We start from the raw sequence: 22,156 nt of genomic DNA on the forward strand, positions 1-22,156 counted from the left end.
TCAGTTTTGTTTATTGGTATATGCATGGAATAAAAATGTTTCTACTGTAACAGATATTTCAATAAAATGTCAAATCATCCCCACTTTTGAAGATCTCATGGCTCACAGGCTATACTGTATTAAATTGTGAATTTTGGATGTTTTCATTTCATAATTTGATCCAGATTATTTCTTTCTCCCTAGTTAACAGTAATCATTTCCTGTGAATTTTCCTGGTATTAGGAAACAGATGTCCTGTATTTTTATCTGAGTTTTTCCCAAATGCTGACCAAGACTTTAGTGCTCTTGTGCTGTGTGTGTCTGTGTTGTGTACACAGCAAATTTTGGAGAAATAAGTTTTATCTGAATTTGCAAATAAAAGCATCACAGATATAGTTACATATTTATACAGATTTGTACATGGTTGGAAACATTCTTAGACATTCTGTTTAATGTAGTTTAGTATTGTTTGGCTAATGCAGACTTCTAGCCTAAGAATGCATTAGAAGTATCTCATGATAGTATGCTTGCCAAAATAAGGAATGGTGTAGCAAAGAGAATACAGTTAGTGCAACCTGTACTTTAATGCTCTTATTTTAATTACATGTTTTTAAAAACTGTTGTCTCTTAACTATGTAAAATTCTTCTCCCATATCTCTGCAAAACATTGAACGAGTGCTCCTCCGTGCAGAGAAAGATGCCAGGTGATTTAGGAGATACAACTAAAATATGGACCATTGGGACCTTACCACCCAGTCAGAGAAGTGCAGCGCATTCCCAAATATCTGTCATAAAAAGTAGGAGGTAAAAATGTCGTAGAAATTCTAAGAGAAGAGTGGTTTCATTAAGCCAAAGAATGAGGGAATACTTGGGAGAAGAAGTGGTATTTTTGCCAGGTAAAAAAAAATAATAATAATAAAGTAAAACTTAATTTAGGTTTAAGTTATTTAAATTATTTTGCCTGTATAAAAAACTGTGAGGGCGGATCCATTTTGTGAGCCATTGTTATAGTAAATTTGCTGAAATAATGCTAATATTTCCTGAGATCTTCCAGTGAAGTAAACATGGTTCTCTGATGCTGTGTGTAAAGGCTTTCTAATGGGAAACAATATAGAATTGGTGCTTTGAATAATAATCCATTTTGCACAAAATACATCTCTTCACTTTTACCTTGCAAGCTTCCTTTCACAAGGGGTCCTGTGACTCAGAGAAAGAGGGATTCAGAGTCTGGTTGTGGCCAACTGCAGGATTCAGTGATCCTCTTTCAGTCACCTGGCCTGTTTGGATCTGTTTTCTCTGCTGTACAGGCAACATTGTTATACTCCCCGGCTCACTCATAGCGTTGCTATGATGATCAGAGTGGATATAAATTGACTTTGAGACACAATCAAAAGCCAAATTTTGCCAAGAAGCAATGTCATAGCTCTTGAGGTTTATACAAAATATAGCTGTGACACATTATTTATGAAATGCCATATAAGTGAAAAGATACTTATCTTAAAATTGCATAAGTTTGGGGAATCTATTTGTAGCAAATGTATATATTACCTGTTGATTACTGTGTGCTACAAAGAACCTACTCAAACTTACAAGAAAAACATCGGGATCATAGTACACGAATCACCAAAAAATATAAAATTAATTGTTTTTCGAGGTGACACACCATCAATAAACAAACGTAAAAATGTTGATCCTAATGCTCTTACAAATACAAAATAAAACAGTCTTAATACTATTTTATGTATAAAATATGAAGATCTCAGGAACTGTGCATTATTTTGCTGGTAATATTATTATATGCTAATAAAAACCCATTTAAAAGCAAAAACTAGTAATTTTATTGTTAGGAATTTAGAGAAGCCAGAGAAATAAGATAAAAGAATGAAAAAGCTAAGCAATGAAGATGTCCAGTGTAATCATGTTTGTGATAATAAAAACTGGCAGTAACTTAACTATCCAGCATTAGGGGATTGATTTAGGAAATTGTGGCTTTTCAACATGAAACACTTATGTCTATGTGTAGAAATACTGAAATATTTGAAATGAGATTTTAGAAAGAAATAGTAGCCATAATTCATGGAGTTTGTCGTAGTGGCACTGTGCTAAGATTTTCTTTTTTTATCCTTACAGCAAGTATATACAAAAGGTAATATTAGCCCCATTTTACACTTTAGGAAATTGAGGACTAGAGATAAATTGTTAAAGGACTTGCATCTCATTAGTTGAGGATCCAACATTCAAACCTAGATCTGTCCAATTTCAAAGCCTTTACTACCAATAGCATATAAACTATGGCCATAGTCACATAAAAACACGTTTCTATCAAAGGTAACATGCAAAAATAAATAGCAGTACTAGGCTGCTGGAAATATGGGTAATTTCCAAAGGAGCTTGCCATCCTTTTAAAACTGCCGTTGTCCTTTCAGTACAAAAATGGGGAAAAAATTATGTTGAGTATAACATTTCAATTTCTTATTTACTCTTTTTCACTTATTCTCTTAAAGTATGAAGAAATAGGAATCTATGTGTATTTTTTAAAATTTATACTGTCTGGCATTATCAGAATACTTTTCCCCCAATGTATTTGCAAGTTAGTGGAGTACATATACCACCAGTTCCTCAATTAAAAACAAAACTTTGTCTTCAGAAGCTCTCTGTGGATTAGGACAGTAACCAGGTAAAAAGAATTTCTCCTGATGAACAGCTTAGACCAGCTCTTCCAGCCAGGAGCCAGTCCCAAGGTGGAGATAATGGGTGGTACCATTTGGTTAAAGTAGGCCAGTTCAGCCTTTTGGGGCATGCCATTCTCTGGGACAGAAGCCATTGTACAATGGGGCAAAATGCCAGCATTTTAACCCACTGTTTTTAACCTTTGGAGCTCAAGAATGAATTTATAATTCTTTGACACATATAGTATTACTTTACAAAGTTGGTAGCCCTCCAAACATCTAATAAAGACAAATTTGTAGGATAGACTTAAAGCATAGGGTATATTTCCCTCAACTATGCCCCAACTTTGTGGAGTATTTACCTTTTATCCCTACAGTAGAGTCCTTTATGTGTGTCAAAAGCCCTTTTACATCTGTTTTGCCTTTTGAGATAACATCATATCAGAATTTGCAAGTGAAACCATATAGTACCTGTGCTGTTCCATAGAATAGCTGCCTCTGTGGCTGCTTGGCCACTTGAAACGTGGCTCATACAACTGGGGAAGTGAGTTTTTAATTGTATTTAAATTTAAAGACCCACATGTACCTATTATTGGACAGCATGGTTCTAGACTTCTTAATGCTTTCTTGACATCCCCCCTTGGATGTCTCAAAGTTAACCAGATCACGTCAGAATTCTTGATTTTTTTCTTCTGTCAATCTGTTTTCTCCCTGAGTAAATAAAACCATCATTGACCAAGTTGCTTGACTCCCTGTATCCACTTCATCAGCAAGTCTTAATTGTTTTACCTCCAGAACCTATACTGAATTCATCTACTTCTCTCCGTCTGAGGTACCATATCTCACCTGAACCATCAAATGACCTCATGCTTGGTCACCATTTGTTCGCTATTGCCTCTTCAATATAGCTGCTGAAGAGACCTTGTTAAACTCTTCATTAAGTCACTTCACTCCTTGCATGTATGAAAAAAATTGTAGAACTTATTGTTTAAAATGATCTTATTTACTTATTTGTATATGTGTTTGTTTGCTGTCCCCCATTACAGTGTAAAGGCCTCAAGTCAAGAATGTAATATACGTCATTCACCACTGCATCTCCAGCACCTACAGCCATCCCTGGCACATGATTTACATTCAGTATACCTCTCAGTAATAAATAAATTAATGTCATTATTTCTTATCATGTAAGGAGATGATATGGCAAGAGTCAGAATACAGATTTATGGTTTGGTTGTTAATAACAAGTGATGCTGACATCCATCCATGTACATGGGAAGGTGGTGGATTCTTTTACGTTCTAGATGCAGTATAAAGGGTGGATGTTATGGCTGGCTGCATTTAACTGCGAGTGGGTAGGCTGGGCCACAATCCTAATGCAATCTCTGACCAGGCTAGAGAGAGCTCTTTCTCTTCCTAGAGATCTGTATATGTTCTAGATCTTAAAACTTTTTGCCTTTCTCACTGTTAGAGGAAAGTATTCTTCTACAAGTTCAAATTCCACGGCCATCTGGGGGGAGTTTAGATAGTAATGGGAAGAAGTATATCCTGGAACTCCAGGGTAGAAATATCCAAGCCATGTCCAGGCAGCCAAAGGAGATTTTTCAGCGTGTGTCTTTTCTGGCAGTCCTTGATAATGGCCAGCCAAGACATTGGGTATGCTATTGCTTAAGCATGTTATTACTTAGTTCTACATGCAAAGTCAAATAAAACTGATGAACTTGGAGGTGTAAGCAAGTCTGCCAAGCTCCGAGTTGCTCCAAGTTGCTTCTCCTCCCTCTGGTATTGAACAGGCCTAGGAAGTGACCATCTCCTTGGAACTGGCTGGATTTAAAAGATGAAGTCAAAACTTGCTTTGTTAAAGTGTGTATTTGAAGATTCTTTATCCTGGTGCATTTTTATCAGGCCTGGGTTGATAGCCTTGGCTCCTATCCTTTCAATGCTATTCCAGTGTTTTCCTGTGTGTGTCTTTATTGAGTATCTACCATATACCAAGCACCTTACTAGGTCCTGGAGAGACAAAAATGAGCTAGACACATTATTAACCTTCAGGGATTCTGCAAACATGTGGGGAGATAAATCAATAAATGGAAATCTAAAATATAGGAGATACCAGAGTAAAGTAAGTACAAGGGCAATGAGAGCAGAGGGAAGTGGACCCTAGTTGGAGGCAGGCATGGAATGTGAGGTCTAGAACCAAATTGTCTGGGTTTACAGTTTGGCTCTGCCACTTACAAGCCATGTAACCTTAGGCTACTGGCTTAACCTCTGTGCCTCAATTTGCTGTCCTACTAAATGGAATAATGAAAGAACCTTCCTCATAGGATTACTAAGGGGATTAAAGGAGCATGTAAAGCACTTGAACAGTGCCTAGCACATAAAAAACCAGCGTTTAATATTACCAATAGTACAGTCATGTGCGTATAATGAAATTTCTGTCAACTATAGGCTGCATCTGTAGCAGTGGTTCCATAAGACTATAATACCATTGGTACTGACTGAATGTTTTTGAAACAAAACAACCTATTTTAAAGATGATAATACCATGTTTTTACTATACCTTTTCTATGTTTAGATACACAGATATTTACCATTGTGTTATAGTTGCCTACAGTATTCACAACAGTAACATGCTGTCCAGGTTTATAGCCTAGACACAATAGGCTCTACCGTGTAGCCTAGGTGTGTGGTAGGCTGTACCCTCTAGGTTTGTGTAAGTACACCCTACGATATTCACACGATGAAATCCCCTAACAATTCATTTCTCAGAAAGCATCCCCCTCTTTCAGGGACACATAACTATAGTAGTGTATAATTGCCATTTGAATTGAATGAATACTACCTTATTGCCGCTACTGCAGAGAAGTTGTTGCTGAGCCAGTCAAGGGTGTTCACACAGGCTTCCCAGAGGTGGTGACTTTTGAACTGAGATGTGAAGACCCACTGATACTGTAGGGAAAGGACATGTGAGGCAGAAAGAACAGAATCCACAAAGGCATAGAGGAGTGAAGGGGGGAGGGTGTGCATTTTGGGACCTGTCAGTGAGGCACCTGAGAGAGAGTCCAGGCATGAGGCCACAGGGGCTTTTTAGAGTAGTCTGAGGAGCTTGGCCTTGATCTTAAAACCTAGAGGAAGCCACAGAAGGATTTTCAGCAGGTTCAGGGCTCTCCATAGGAGACTGGGTGGCAGCACTTTGAGTGGCCTCAGCCCTACGGTGTCACTGACCAGCCTCCGTCTCTGTGATTTGGCAGAAAGCTCGCATGTGGGGGTCTGATTTTGCTCACTGAGTGTGATTCTTTTGGGGCCTGTGGATTAATAAAGTGAAAAGGATGTGTTTTCTTAATTCTTTTACTTGATTCTTTGTAACTCCCTACCCCTGCTGAGACAGATATACGGATATCTATCTAAAAGACCCATTTGAGAAATCTTTCAGCATCTGATGAAAGCATTAGGCCCTTCCCTCAGAAAAATCACCAAAAGAAGATTTTCCATGGACCTCACATTAACCTCCCCAATCACCACCACCTTGGTCATCCAGACAAACCTCCAGACCCAGTGAAGCCTTTTCGACCCCACCTGCTGTGGTTTTTGTGCTCGGATCCCAAATTGTTTTAAATTTAATTTGCTGGTGCATCCAATAACTGTTCCATCTGCCATCACTGCTATTATCTAACCATGTTATCATGAGAGCAGACTTGGATCATTTGATGGTTATAATTAAAACTGAAAGTAATTATCTTATTTTGAGCTGTTCATATTTAATTGAGAGGGTAGTGGGTAAAAGCATGGACTCTGGAGGCAAACGACTTAGATTTGAATCGCATCCCTGTCACCGTCTCACAGTCTTGTGTAAATAATGTAACCTCTCTGTGCCTCAGTTGCCTCATTACAAAATGAGAATAATATATTTACCTCATAAAGTTATTGTGCTGTTTAATTGAGGTAAGATGGGGCATGCCAAGAACAGTTCCTGGCACATAGTGAGTGCGATATATAAGTGTTTGCTGTCATTATGTCTGATTTCTGTTAAAATGACATCATGAAATAGGAGTAATGATAGATGACTGAGAGAAGGAAAATAGGTGAATAATATCTTCATATGCGTCGGACTTCCTGAAGCCTTACCAATACCTGAAGGCCAAGGATAGGTTCCCTAGACCTGTGCTGTCTAGTATGGTAGCCACTAGCCATGTGTGGCCATGGACTACTTGAAATGTGGCTAGCTCAAGTCGAGATGTACTGAATCTTGAAGATGTAGTCTAAAAAAAGTAAAATATCTTGTTAATGATTTCTGTATTATGTGTTAACAATAATATTCTAGATAAATTAGATTAAATTAAATATTAAAATTAATTTTTTTTGCTTTTTAAATGTGGCTACTAGAACATTTAATATTATGATTAAATGTATTTTATTATAATTACATATAGTTATAATTAATGTATAATATGATACATAATTATATATTAATCTAATTATTAAATATATTCAATATTATGTTTTAATAGTTTGTGGCTTGGGTTATATTTCTATTGAACAACACTACCTTAGGCTCATTATTATCAATTAAGACAAAAATCTGTGTTTCTGTATATGATCAGAAAGCCACTATTAGAAAGTCTTGTACACTCCTCCTCTGCCCTTCAAGTTATGTTGGACCACCAGTGTTTTAGGTGGTGTCTTAGAGGGGGCCATGGCTGGGTCCTAGCATAAAGAGATTGAGACCAAGGCAAGGGCAACGGCTAGAGAGGCTTCCCCTGACTTGGAGAGGTTTGGAAAAAACACTACCATTTATAGTTACACTGGCCTCAGACTTTGAGCACTCCCCGAAGTAGATGAGAGCATGCTCTCTCTATTCAGGAAGTTAAACTGTGTTGGCAAAAAATGTTCCCTCTTCCATCAGGAGCCAGAAAAAGCTTTTTTCATCTTTAACTACATGAATAAATGCTCAACGTTATGGCAGTCACTTGGGATCGAAAGCACACCCTTTCCAAATGTGATTTACTTATGGAATGTTTATTTAATTCTATTTCAGATTCATTCCACTTAAAACCTGAAAACATTGGACCACACAAAGTCTTACTGGTAAGTTCTTCATTTCTTAAACAAAGTGACTGTTTGACTTTATTTTTGAGATGATATTCACACTTCTAAGTTAGATGCTTCCCTACCAGTGCTATGATGAGATGTCTATTTATTTGTACTTTTCTTTAATCTCTGTAATTTATGATGTTTCCATGCCTTAAAAAAACAGAGCAACCCATGTTCCTTTGTAAGACCATGGGCAGGATAAAGATCCATGATTACATGCCAAATACTATTAAAATAAAACTTTTTTGGGTAATGAAACTATTTCCAGGCCCCTGTTGATGGGAGTATCCAAAACAACAGAGTGTTATTTCAGCCAGGGAATTCAGACAGTTCCTTGTAGTGTGTTGTGATGAAAATTGGCTCACAGCTACAACATAAAACATACTGGGGCTCTACTCTTTATTATTGCTCTATTTTTTTTCTCTCATCTCTCATCTCACCTAAATGTGATTATTATGAGGTAATAGTTCTGCCATGGTAGAAAACTTCCTTAAGAGCTAGGAAAATAATGTACTTTTTAAAAGTGAGAAAGCTTCCGGGGCTTCATATAGCATCACTCCCTAATATTGTGGCTATACAGTTATTTGCAGTGTGTATCAGTTATCTTTTGCTGCATAACAAACCACCCCAAAATTTACTGCCAGCATTTTGAGTCAAAATTTACTGGCTCAAAATAACAATCCTTTATTTATCTCGCCATTCTGTGGGTTGGTGATTTGGGCTAGGCTCAGCTACGTGATCCTTCTCCTTTCACCTGGGACTATTCATGTATCTACAGGTAGCTGCAGGTCCATGTCAGCTAGGCTTTGTTTCTGGGGGTCACTGGCTGTCAGGTGGAGTGATAATGATGACTAAGCCATGTATCTCATCATCCTGCAAGTTACACCAAGTTTGTTCACATGGTGATTGGGCAGGGTTCCAGGAGAGAGCAGAAGCATCTTGACACTGAGACTCAGAATTCACACAACGTTGTTTCCAGTACATTCTGATTGTTAAAGCAAGCTATATGGTTAGCCTGGATTCAAGGAATAGATGACAGAGGAGCTGCAGGGTCCCATTTCAAGGAGCATGGATACAGGGAGGAGAAGAAATGTAGCCATTTTTGGCAATCTACTATAGTGTTTATGGGGCACATGGAAACAGCTGTGGTGAATGAGAAGAGCATGGAGTGTGAGAGGACTTAGATTCCCATCTCATAGTCCCATCCCTTCACCCCATTCTGACTGCCAGCACTGTCAAATCTTAGTCTTACTTCTAGCCATCTGGCATCTCAGTCAGTTCAACAAGTTCTTAGGCGGTCTTGCCAATACCAGGTTTTCTACCCTCCAGCCCTCCCTTCATTCTACACAGCACCACCACACTAGTCATTTTTCAGTTTATCTTTCAGGACATTACTTCTCAAAAACCACCTCCCTCCCTACCTGCCACCCCCCACATCAGCCTAGGCTCCTCTCTAGCTTCTCCACTCGTTTTCTGGCCCCATTCTCTCTTGTTCAAGTCCTGCTATTCCCTTTATTCTTGCCAGACAATCTATTCAGTATCTCTCTTGAGGATATTTCATTCCACTTACCCCTTCTCTACCTGGAAATCCTTCCCATTTTGCAAGACCTACTGGAATTTTCCCTTCTCCATGACATGGCCTTCCTTTCTATTCCTGCCATCTGTGATCTCGCCTGCTCTGACTTCCTTCAAAGCCAAATAGTGCCTTCTTTGGCTCACTCTTTTTCACTTGTTTAGTCTTACCTCCTAGCTCCTACTCACTTCCCAGCTTCCTACTCACTTAGCTCTTTGAGAGCTAAAGGCGACATATGCCTGCCTTGTAGTACTTAGCACAGGGCTGAGGGTACAGCAGGTATTTAATCAACCAAGAAGAAGCATGGGCATTGGACTTGTCCATCCACCAGCAGCTCGTCAGAATCACACAAGGCACCTGTTGAAATACAGACTGATACAGTCCCTTCCACTGGGCCATCTATATTCATTAGGTCTGGAGTAGACCCCAGGAACCTTAAAGCACCCAGATGATTCTTTATTTTTTTGCTTTTACAATATCTTCATGACATTCAAAATTCTGATGATTCTGATGTGATTGCACTCTAGTTGGCAACCACTTGTTATGGGAAGAACAAGAAATTTATACAAAACCTGAGTTTGAGCCTGGCTCTGGAACCTTACTAACTCAATCTTCCTGAGCCTCAGTTTGCCCATCTATAAAATGAGAAGAATGTTTAACTAGACGATTGCTAGGAAGATCAAAAAAGGATAATGTATGTAAAAATACATTATAAATCATAAATATGATTAAAATGGATTAATTGATTGTGGATCTCCAGTCGGCCAGTGTTCTGAAAAGGGCAGTAGCCTGCGTGGTAGAGGTAAAAGGAATAGACAGTGAGTGATCAAATGGTAATGGTGGGATTGGAATTAACAATAACAGTAACAATAGTAATAATGAGTAGCTACTGTGTATTGAGCACTGTGCCAGGTACTGTGCTGCCTTACATAGAATTACTTGAGATTTACAAGAAGAAATCTCCTTTTCAATTGCTTTTGTACTACTTTTGTAGTATATTCCACCATTAGTGAATTACTTCTATGAGTATTTTTTCCTCTTCAAAATGCCTGGTTAAAATGTACCTGTCCTTGAAAGAGAAAAGACACTATGCTGTTATCAACTGTTGACAACATACAGTCAAGCCCAATGTTCTAGAGAGAGGAGGAAGGCATTTTGATTTGGTGGGAGGAGTTGAGGGAGGGAGAGCAACCAGTAGTACTAAAGAGAGAGTAGGTGTGGATGCTCAGGAATGGCCTGGGGGCACTGGCTGCCCATGAGGGATGGAGCATAGGGAGGGTGAGCGGGAACGCAGAATCCAGGGTGGGGAGAATGAGATATTTGCTGACTTGACAGGTTGGCCCAGGGCTATTCCTGGTTCAGGGCCATCACCCTGTGGATGCCACTGCATGGCAGCATTTGTAAAACTTTCCTCCACTCACCATCTGGTTTGTTTCCTCTTATGTTGATTACGGTTGATCTAATGTATGTACCTGTCTTCAAAGATTTTTGAGATGGCCTTTAAACATAGGTGTAATATAATGCGATTAAGAAAACTAAGGGAGGAAATCTGTGGAGAAGGAAAAGTGGGGTGAAGTCAAGGATAAAATAAGGCCCCAGTTCATGGGAGACAGGCTATTCATTTGCTGGCAGGTCCCACAGACTTACCTCTGAGCTTCTGAGCAGTCAGTACCAGAAGGAAAACATGCTCCGTTAACGACTTAGGTGGCTGGAAGATAAAAGCACACCAGTTACTCAGAAGAAGCAAGGTTGATCATGATTCAAGGCTCAGAGAAATGTCTTCAGAGTACTCATAAAGATAATGCCACACAGAGTGGCCGACAACATCCCTGTAGGTAAAACAATGAGGACTGCCTCGGTGCAGGCAAATGATGTGACAGCTGAGTGCAGTCCAAGAGAAACCCTTCTAGGTTCAGGTGTGCATTTTTCTGTTGGTATTGCTTAGTCCAAGGGTGAAATGTAATTGTTTCAGCTGAAATAACAAATACATATATTCACAACCCTCCTCCCCTCCCTACCTTGTAATGGACTTCAGATTGTCACGGCCGTCTTGATGCTGAGCCTTGGCATTTTAGTTGTGGACCAGATTGGGCACGTGAGTTGAAATCTCCTTACCATCCCTGTTCTAAAAGAAAAACAAACAACTTCCTGATAGTGCTCTGTGAATGTTATTTCTCTCAACTCGCAAGTCATTCTACACTATGACTCAGTCTGTGTTGTGGCTTTTGATACACAGAATTTACATTGACCCTGCATGATCCTCTTCCCTTGCTCCATGTCTCTCTCCTTCTCTTTTGAGCCCTGCGGTTCTAGGTTCATTTCTTATGCTGGAACATTCAGTGCCTTTTGGGGGCAGTTTGAGAGGCTCATGAGACTTGACTCCAAGTATTTGATGTTAGCGAACTATAAACTAGGCCACCATTGTCCATTTCCGGGTCCCTCTTCTAATGAGTAACCTTAATATTTATTACAAGAGGAAGTATCCGATAGTATAGGGAAGGTGAGCAGGAGTGCAGGATCAAGGGTGGGGAGAATGAATATTTGCTAACTGGCAGCACTGGTAAGATGAACCATTGGTGCAGAGAATGATAGGGAATAATGTTAAGCCTAGACTTTTTTGCAAGAATGTCATAGGAAGAAAAAGTTTTAATTCATTCAGGATCATTGTCAGAGAGGAGCCCAGAATTCCACAAGGACTAGCCATGAAGGGGAATTTCCTTTGGGACTTTGTTTTGCTTTGGATCAAGTTTATTAGGAGTATTTTGGTTGCAAGCAACAGAAATATAATTTAAACTAGTCTCTTGACTTATATGATTAGGATGGCCATGCTAGTAAGGGCTTCAGGCACAGCTGTATTCAGGAGTTCCAAAGATATCATCAGGCCATTATCTTTCACTCTGTCTTGACTTTGGTTAGCTCTCTCAGCTTCATTCTCAGACATGCTCTCCCTCACCATGGTGGCAGAGGTAGCTATCAGTACTGGGTTTCTGTCATTCTCACAGCTATGGGTGCCTCTTTTGCCATACTTCTAGCAGTAGTGAGTACCAAGGAGGGACCTTGACCAGCCCAGATTGGATTGCCTGCCTGAATCAGCATGGCCAGAAATAGGCAGTAGACAATAAGCAGCATCACTTTGGCTAAGGTCTGTTCATGTGTCCCATGAGAGAGGGTAAATCCCACCAGAATTACACAGAATGGGTTCCTCATGGAAAAAGGAGGGGTAGTGTTGCAGCTCTTTTAGAATTTGTCTAGCAGGTTTCCTGTTTTCACTGGAAGACTCCCCACATTATGTAATAAATTTTAAAAATTAAAAAATAATAAAAAGGAGGGGTGTTGCTACCAGAAGGAAGGAAGGAAAGAATGAGAATGCCAAGCAGATAAATTTTCTAGATACCAGAGTCCACTAGTTTAGACATTCTTCATCTGGAGTCTATTAAACTTGAAAGGTTGGAAATTAGATTCTGCACAGTTACATTGACTACCTACTTCAGGTTTGGTGTCATGATCCAGACTACCAATAAGGAACATGTGGAGAGGACAAGGATGGGTAGCACCACTTTGGGATCTAGTGGGCAGATCTAGTGGCCTGAGGACCTCATGTTGAATCCCCAGGATCTACAGGAGTAGTTCTTAATCTGGAGACTATGAATAGACTTCAACAGATCTGTGAACCTTCTGTCATTATTTGCAAAATTGTACATATGCACTTTTTTTTATTGGAGAAAGGATTATGTTTTCCATCATTATGTCACAGGACTCCATGCCTGCCCCCTTCCCTGGGCCCCCCTTACTTAAAAACCATTGCTTCACACTTACTCTAATTGTTTTAGACTTGGCTAGCTTAATCTTACACATTCCTTTCTTGTCTTGGCTCAATTAGTAAAGTGTAGTGTCCATGATAAACATAGCACCTTATGGAACAGACACAGTGACATCAGTGGCTGAGCATGTTGCATTAAATTATATGTTGAGGTTTTTAGGCACATATGTAAACTTTCCACAATCATAGTTGCCATTTACCTAATGTCAGGCTCTGTGCTAAGTGCTTTACATGCATTCTCTGAACTCTATATTTATACACATGATTATAATTCTGTGAACCTCAGATCCACCTGCTGGAACCGGCTCCTTCCAGCTGCCTCTCCTGGAACACTGGATACAAATTCTGAGTTTTTCCTCTCTCCTATGTCTGCTGTGGTGGGTCCACCTCTCTCCACCTTCCCGCCCGCAGATGATAGCATCATAAAATCAAAATGTTGTACAGGACCCATAAGATCATGCTTGTCAGTGGCTTTCAAACTCTGCTTTTTGGTTTTCTAGCTCAGGGACTCCCGAGGAGGAAGGATGGGTAGGACCGAAGTCCCTTTCCTGCTTCAATCACAAATGTTTTGCTGAAAACCACTCATCCAGGACAATACAAGAGCTCACAGATAGATGTCAGGCTTGAGGTTGAATACAGGTTCCTACTACTTTACTTACTTACCTGCGTGACCCTGGGCAAGTTGCCTAACTTCTCTGAGCCGCAGTTTTCTTATCTGTCAAATATCTGCCTCAAGGAGTTGTTAGAGGGACTGAATGAGGTAGTGTCTGTGAAGTCCATGGCCCAGTGCCTGGCACTTAGTCAGGACTTAGCAAAGGTTAACTGTATGTAACTAATATATTGTACAATGTGACTCGTGAGTCATAGTTAAGACTCAGCTTCATTATTGTCTCCCACTGTTCATTTAAAGTTTATTCAGGGAGGTGTGTTGTACCCTATTTCCTGATAATAACTTGATCAGGCCTATGACTTTTCTGGTTACTTTTCTGATAATGAGAAGTTCTAAGGCCACTTGAAGTCAGCCTGCCTCTCTCTCTCTCTATCTTTGTCTCTCACTCTCTCTCTCTCAGCACGCACACACACATGCACACAGGTTCATTTTGGAAATATGAAATGCCCTCCTTGGTCTATAAACAGTCAGTATTCATTCCAAGGGAGGACTTCTCTCCATCCAGCCACCAAGGGCCACTTCCCCCTCCAGCGGCCTCCAGCTGCCCACTGCTCAGGTCTCTCCAGGTTGTGGGGTCAGGGGGAGTGTGTAGCAAGTCATTACCTGACTGCGACTATCACACCTGGTGCTGAGTTATCTGAGCCTGGCAGACAGGGAAAGGGGACTTTTTCTCTCCTGGCTGCCTCCATGGCCTTCTCCAGGACTCCTCTGAGGGGCCTTGCTCCGGGCCCCCCGGGATTTGGGTGGTTCTCTCCTCCTGCCGCTTTTGCCATCCCTCAGCACCTTCTGGTTTCCAGTCGGACTCTCTTTGGGGTCCTCTCACTGTCATGCCAAAGCCCTCTCGGGGAGAACCTGTTGCGAAGAGACCCAGGCTGCCACCCAGGATGTCCAGGGTTCATATTCCTTTCACCCTCCCCTGCACCATGGGGCAAGGGGACAGTACTCACTTTCTGATGTGGCATCCACCCTGCTGGCTTAGCCAGCGTCAGCCCCCTCTCACATTTTGGTTCCTAAGGCAGATGTCACATACCAACCCGGGAACTCTAGGAGATTCATATCAAACTCACCACATACAGCTTTTGAAACCCTTTTCTCTGGGCTGGAGAAGAAAGGCTGAGCCCTCTCCATTCCACCCACCTTGGAAACCGTAGGAATCAGAGCATTACCAAAGAATCTTACTCACAGAATCCTCCATTGCTTTCCACTGTCCTGACCTGTTTGTGTCCTCCTTCTGGGTCTTAGAGCCATCTTCTTAGATATTTCTGCATAATGATCAGATCCCTTGCTTTGGAATTTCCCATCTGTTACATCTTGAGGTGGTGGAAACTTTCACTTTAGCATCTTAACCTCAGACCCAGTGTGAGACACTTCCCTTCTTTTAACACTCTAAAAGTGGTCCTTCATCTTCATCTAGTGAGGAGCTTCCTACCTCCATCTCCCCTCCCTCCCTCCCATATCATCCCATTCAGATTTTCAGCTAAGTTGGAGTTGTTGGAAAGATGCTGCTCCCTCCGAGCCAAACCTAGCTTCCTGTGACGTTCTTTCTCTCTAATGGGATCTCAGGAGAGAGAGAGAGTGAGAGTGAGTGTGAGTGTGTGTGTGCGTGCCTTGTCTGGGAGAATCGAACATTGGAAAAATGGGAAATGTTTGGGAAAATTGGAATTCTTGCCTGGGCCTCAGAGATTCCAAAGCGAGGCTTAGACACCCTGTTCTCTAAGCCCACAGGGAAACTTTTCACCTGTGTATCTGGGTGGGTTTCCTCTACCTGCATACCAACGTGCACCTGTATAACTCCAGCAGAAAGCTAGTATTTGGAAACTGTGCTCATGCCATTTCTCATGCTCATGACCCTAACATAGTTTCTCTTGATCTGAGAACGTATTTGCTGTGCTTCGTGGAAGCATTTTGATCAGGGCTCCATGCAGAATTTATGAACTCTGCAAATTCAAGCCTTGCGGAATGTATCCCACCTCCCTCCAAAGACCTACCCTCACTTATGTCGGTTTTCTTTCATGCTCGTATGACATTTGGAGTCAGCATATTTTTCTGCCTTCTCTGGCACCAGCACTGTGAACTCAGCCTCTCTGCCAACGTGCCCTCCTTTTTCATGTGCAGTTGGACCACTGTGATGTTGGGTCCTGTAACAATTAGGTCACTCGCTGAGTATAGGCCCCCCAACCCGTGGTGCAGCCAGCGTCTCAAATGAGCAAGTGACACATGCTGGGAAGATGCTTGGGTCAGCTAAAGTTGGAGTCTCTGTGGGTGCAGTGGCCTAAGAATGTATTAAATGCATTTTGGGTAGTTCCATCATGTACTAGTCTCTTGGCAAGACTGAACATTATATATCCAGATGTGGACCTGATTTATGTCCTCATTTTTACTGGCTGCTTACAAAGATGGCAAGATACAGCTCCCTGCTTTCCTCCCCCAGACCCATCATATGAGGTGATATTAGAGACAGAAGCTCAGATAGCAGAACTCAACTCCCCTGGGACTGCTCACCTATATTCTCTTGGCCTGAAAGCATATAGTGATTTCCACTGGCCATTCAAAGATATAGATATATATTTGAATAACTAACAGGCTCTTAGCTAAAGCATACTTTTTATATGTATACATTTAATAGTAGGGAAGTGGCTTAGTGTGGGCAGATAGACTAGAGTTCAAACTTTCCTTAGCTATTGAGACACTTTGAACATAGTGGTTACAGTTAACCTTTCTGAGTCTCAGTTTCCTTATCTGTTAAATGGGCATCATATCATTTGCCTCACAAGATAGCTATATTAAAGGAAACAGTGCACATAGTGAACTTAGCCAGTGGCCCATCACATAATACATGTTCAATAAATGGTAGCTATTACACTGTTTGCATTTAACTATTATGATGATTTCTAAAAACTTTTAAAGCCTTGGAAAAAAGTAGCCCCATTCCTCAGCCTGTTTTTTTTTTTTTAATCAAATAGGAATTTGGGGAAAAAATCTAAATATGTGCAATGATCTGCTTTTAAAAAATAACTATCTTGTGAAACTCACTAGTTCTTTATAGTATTGAAAGTGATTTTTGGCTGCAGAGGCAGCGTGGCACAGGGACTAAGAATAAGGCTGAACCTGCCCAGCCTCAAATCTATACAAAATACCTTTGTAATCTTGGACAAGTCGCTTACGTCTTAAAGCCTCAATTTCCGCATCAATAAAATAGGGATAATACTGCATAGGGTTATTGAGGTGATTAAGTGAAATAGTCCATATGAAATGTTTAGACTACGTGTGGTTCACAGGATGCAAAAAATGGTGGCTATTATTTTCCCAGTACACTCCATTTTACAAATAAGAATTTGCAGAAGACCAAGCACAGTGGCATGTGCCTGTAGTCCCAGCTCATTGGTAGGTTGAAGCCAAGGATTCCCTTGAGCCCAGGAGTTTGAGTCCAGCCTCAATGTAGCAAGAGCCCATCTCCAAAAAAAGTTTTTAAATCAAATTTGCAGAACACTGTTTTTTGTGATAAATGGCTTTTATGAAGACACTTCTATATGTAAGAAGTTGTTCTTACTGTTTTGTTCAAAAAGAAGAAAATTTATATCTGGTTTGCTTATAAATTCCAAACTGTAGCATGTGTGAAAACAAGCTACATTAACTAAACTTTCCATTTTTTTAGGCCTTGCCTCATTTGATTGTTAAGATTTAGGTAAGTGATACTGCCATCAGATAAGGAGAAAATTGTGTATTATTTTTACAAGGACTGAAAATATGCAAACAAACTATGTTTAGATAAATGCTCTCAATTCAGGTCACTTTATTTTGCTCTCTTTCAGTAAAAACTAGTATAGTTGGCACCTTTGGGCAGCCCAAGGAGATCTGGAAGGGGGGGTTGCATAACCTTCCCATGGGTGGAAAAGGAGGAATAGGCAGAGTCTGAACTAGTGAGATGACCCAAACTGGTGACTGAGGCTTGGTCAGGTAGGTGTGGAGAGCTGACCCATGGCAGAGGAGTTTGTTCCCTTTCACAGGGCAGCGCAAGTGTTTCTTTCAATAGCTCCACCTCGGTATCTGTCTCCAGGCAATGGACAGTCCTAAGCGGGTGGAGCTCGGGCCCTGTCGTGCTGAACCCGTATCAGCCTCATTAGAGATGGCACCATGTTCAAGAGGCCAAGAAGAGACCCAGAGCCAGCACACGTGACATGGGGTTTTACTGCAGGGGAGAGTCCAGTGGTGGCAGGCTGGACAAGATAACTGCATGGCCCAGCAGTTAAAGATCCCTAAGTTTCAGGATCTTTCACTGGCAACATCCCGTTCCAATGCCCTGTAGCTAATGTGGTATTCCTGATTTTGTATGATTTTTCTAAAGAGGACCCCCAAAATTGTATAAGGCTTAGAACCCACAAAAACTGGATCTATCCATGGGTCAGGGACATACACACTCTGAGCCTTCTGCCTTGTTGTATGGTTGCCAGGGCGCTGAAACTCACATTTGATTCTCCCTTGGGAATAGGCATTGCCTGTGTATGCCCCTTCTGTAGCTAGACCTGCATTCCCTAAGAGGACACCTAACCCTTTCCGTGAGGGGGAAGCGAGGCCCAGCAAGGAACTGCTGTCCAGGCACCTTCCTGACCACCAGATGCCATCCTCAGGATAGAATGGGCCCTGTTTGTGCAGGAAGGGAGGGCAGGCACTCCAGCAGCTTGCTTTGTGGTTTCTCAGAGGGAGGCCCTACAGAGGAGACCAGGTGGGAGGGAGCCCCGTGTGAGGCTTCACCTGGCTTCAGAATTTCCCCAGTGGAAAATTCTCCTGGAAAAAAAAAAAAAAAAAACACCAACATATATTCTTGAAAGTGTATCATCTTTGGCAAAACCATAGCTGTGATCTCAAGTTTGAGGAGAATGAGCTGGCCAGCCTTCAGGGCTGTGCTGATTAAGCCCTGCTTATGCTCAGCCGTAATCACATTCCCTCCCTCTTACTGTGCCGAAGGGCTGGGCTGCTTTGCCCATCAGCCGAAGTGAAATGTATTGAGAAGAAACAGGAGCACGGAAAGGCCCTTTTGTATGTGAATATCTTTCTAGCACTGTGCGAAAATCAGGGTTTGAAAATAATTTCCCCTTTCAGTGAAATGCGAGCCAACTTCGCCCCCTAGAGGAGGACCAGAGAATTGTTTAAAATGAGCCCTCAAGGGCGTTTTTATTGTTCTGATTGATAATCTGGAAAGATTGTCAGCCTGTAATTAGGTGGGACTTTGAAAGGGGCTTGTCTATGAGGGCATTGTTTGGGTGGGGGTGTGTGTGTGCGCGCGTGCGCGCCTGCCTTGTTTTGTTTGAGTTTTTGCCTTGAGATATTATTGTAAACTTGGAGTTGAATACTCTTATAGCTATAAAGACTAAAATGGTTTAAATGCCACCAGGCTTAAGGCTCACAGCTGTTAAATTTATAGTGGACTTTTTTTTGGCCAGATTTTCACCACTACTTCTAGTTATAACAAATCATTGTTAGTCTTGAGTTTCCTTTCACTCCTTGGGGTTGTGGCAGACATAAAGCCCACTAGAAAGCAGGAATTTTCAACCACAAACTGGATATGTATTAGAGATTCTAAATTATAGACTTTAGCTATGTCACCCACATTGAAATCTTTTTGATTTAGTCCTGCTAGTTTATTTGCATCATTTCATTTACACCTGCTACTAACAACTGCCAGATTCAGTCACAGGTTAACTAGGTAGTGGTTATTTCACTGCTGCTTCCTATACTTTTTGTGTATTTTTAAAAGAAAAATGTAAAACAGGCAGAAGGATAAGGGTTGAAGTATAAAAACCTTTCTATGTATTTCATCTTCTGTTAAAATATGATCTTATTCTGACACCTTTGTTAAGCCTTTGTTAATTATTCAGCTGCTTTTAATTACCAAATCTGACCCAATTACTTAGCTTCTAATGTGTTCCCTTTATAAATAAAGCCTTTATAATAAAAATCTTATCTACCATCTTTTGTCTCTGGGTAAATATGTTTATCATCTCCATTGTTCTAGATCTTCATCCCTTAAGTGCAATATACAATCATAGTGTTTATAGTCGTAATAATTTTAATGTTTTTTTTCTTTCCTTGCTCTTAGAAACACTGAACTGTACTTCAGTATTTGATGGCATGGCATCGTTAAGAGATCATTACTCGTGCATCAGCTTAATCGCCTGCTAGGGGCTGTTTCCCTCAGAAGGATGTGAAAAGAAAAGAGTGTGCATACATTTTATAGATTATTATAAGTTATTTTTTCAATACTTGACAGGAGCGTCTAATGACTATTGATAATATTCTTATATATTTTTTCTACTTTAATTTTTATATATCTTATATATTTTGTCTAATTTTTCATCTCATGCAAGGAAATAATTTTTTGACAATATAATCTGTTGCTTTTTGACCCAAGTGTATGGAAATCAATTGCCTGAAATACCAAACAGGCTTTGTTTGAGAAAGACGGATATATTTTTCCCAGGTCTAGTTCCTGGAGGATTCTTCTGTGTTCTTGCTACTTGACTCACTCTGACAAAGTCCAGAGGTGATAGTGAGGCCTGGGGAGCTGCAGTTTCTGCTAGACCAGAGTAACTCCAAAGCACGAGCAGGTTGATTAGTTTTGCGTGAACACCCATCTTCCTTGCTTGTGGCCATAGCCACCACCCCGGTTATTGAAGGAGAATACACACGCATATACACACACACATATACACACAGCTGTTAGTACCTTTCTGTCTTCTTGGACATCTGTCCCCTTTCCACTGTTGAAAGTGGCCATTAATCTAATGTTGAGACAGTCTCATTCATTAGTGGTCCCTCAAAGTCAGGTAATTGCAATGCTGAGCAACATCAGGATGGTATCTAAGTTCCCTCTAATTTCAGAGCATTTTCAGGCTTTCGTTATTATTCACAAATTACAACACGCTGAAGTTTAGACTCTGCTGACTAGGACAGACAGAGGAGAAGGGTAGGCTTTGGAAGTGGGTACTGGGGATAGGTCAGAATAAGGGTTTGTATTTTTAGTAAGAGCAATGTTTTGCAGACATTTTGATAGAATTTTATGGTAAATGCCAAGAGATGCCCCACCTCTCTCTCCTGGTCCCCCAGCTGCAGCTCACTGGCTCATTTGTCTTTCTCTATGCACCAGGCTATTCCCTGTCTACCTGGAGCACTGCCTCCAGGTACTCATTGTTGCACCAGCCTGTGTATTTCATATCCCTTACCACAATCCATATTTTCTTGTTTGTTTCTTTACTTGAGACGTTGATCTCACACCTAAACTACTGGCCCGGAATATACACTCAGTATTTACTGAGTGAATGTGAAGGAGTGAACGAACGAGAAAGCAAACAAACAAAGGAATATATTCAGAGGCATGACAGGAGCAATGCCCTTTATAACCACAATTTAAGGTGAAAGCCACTAAAACAGCAATGCAATACTAGCATGTCAATGCTCAAGGCTTGTTAGCCTGACATGGAGTTCACACTCCATCCTTTGTTAGACTGCAAATTGACAGAGCTTCTTAGACAAAAGTTGTTAATATAGTAACAATCTTAACATATTCTTTTAAACGGATAAATTATTAATATAAAAATTAATGGTGGAAAGCCAATCAGTAGTTCATAGGGTGGGAGGGGGATTGATTTGGAATTATAGCAAAATTATAAAAACAACCTAAAATTCTACAATAAGGACATGCTTGTGTAAAATGGAATTTGTAGTCCCAGCTACCCTGGAGGCTGAGGCAGGAGGGTTGCTTGAGCCCAGGAGTTTGAGGCTGTAGAACTATGTGATTGCACCACTGCACTCTAACTTGGGTGACAGAGTGAGACCCTGTCTCTCACCAAAAAAAAAAAAAAAAAAAAAAAAGTCGTGCATGTTTATTTATGTGGTGTCCCTACCAAAAGCGCATAACTTGCATCAAATCAGGAAAAAAACATGTGCAAACCCAAATTGAGGGACATTCTATAAAATAACCAGCACTTACTCTTAAATATCAATAACATAAAAAACCAAGATATACTCAGGAAGCATCCCAGAGTCAAGAAGACTAAAGAGACATGACAGTTGAACATAATGTATAATTTTGTATTTTCTTTTCCTGTGAAGGACATTATTGGGATAATCACCAAAATCTGAATAAGGTTGTAGATCAGATAATAGTAAGATATCAGAGTTAATTTCCTGATTTGACTAATTGGTGTGGTTATATATGAGAACTCCTTATTCTTATTCCTAGGAAGTATACGCTGAAATATTCAGGAGTAAAACTTCATATTGATTCTCTCTCTCTCTCCTGGGAGGGTAGGGTGTTAAATATAGTAAAATGTTTACATTTAAGGAACCCAAATCTGGGT

The 22,156-nt window shown here is 40.6% G+C and overlaps 1 protein-coding gene and 1 non-coding gene across 7 annotated transcripts in view; both read left to right on the forward strand.

Moving 5' to 3' along the window:
• GNG12 (G protein subunit gamma 12) overlaps positions 1-22,156 on the forward strand; it is a 130,952-nt gene that overhangs the window by 47,322 nt on the left and 61,474 nt on the right. For all 6 annotated transcript variants that reach the window (XM_063654290.1, XM_054483375.2, XM_063654292.1 and 3 more), the window contains one exon: positions 7,681-7,730. The gene's annotated coding sequence lies outside the window, so the exon portion shown is untranslated. The remainder of the gene's footprint in view (positions 1-7,680; positions 7,731-22,156) is intronic.
• On the forward strand, positions 12,531-12,591 carry LOC129023500 (U7 small nuclear RNA). The gene has a single exon (XR_008496820.1). It is a non-coding gene; the product is annotated as a U7 small nuclear RNA (small nuclear RNA).

Source organism: Pongo pygmaeus, chromosome 1 (genome assembly GCF_028885625.2).
Source record: "Pongo pygmaeus isolate AG05252 chromosome 1, NHGRI_mPonPyg2-v2.0_pri, whole genome shotgun sequence".
NCBI classification, from domain to species: Eukaryota; Metazoa; Chordata; class Mammalia; order Primates; family Hominidae; genus Pongo; species Pongo pygmaeus.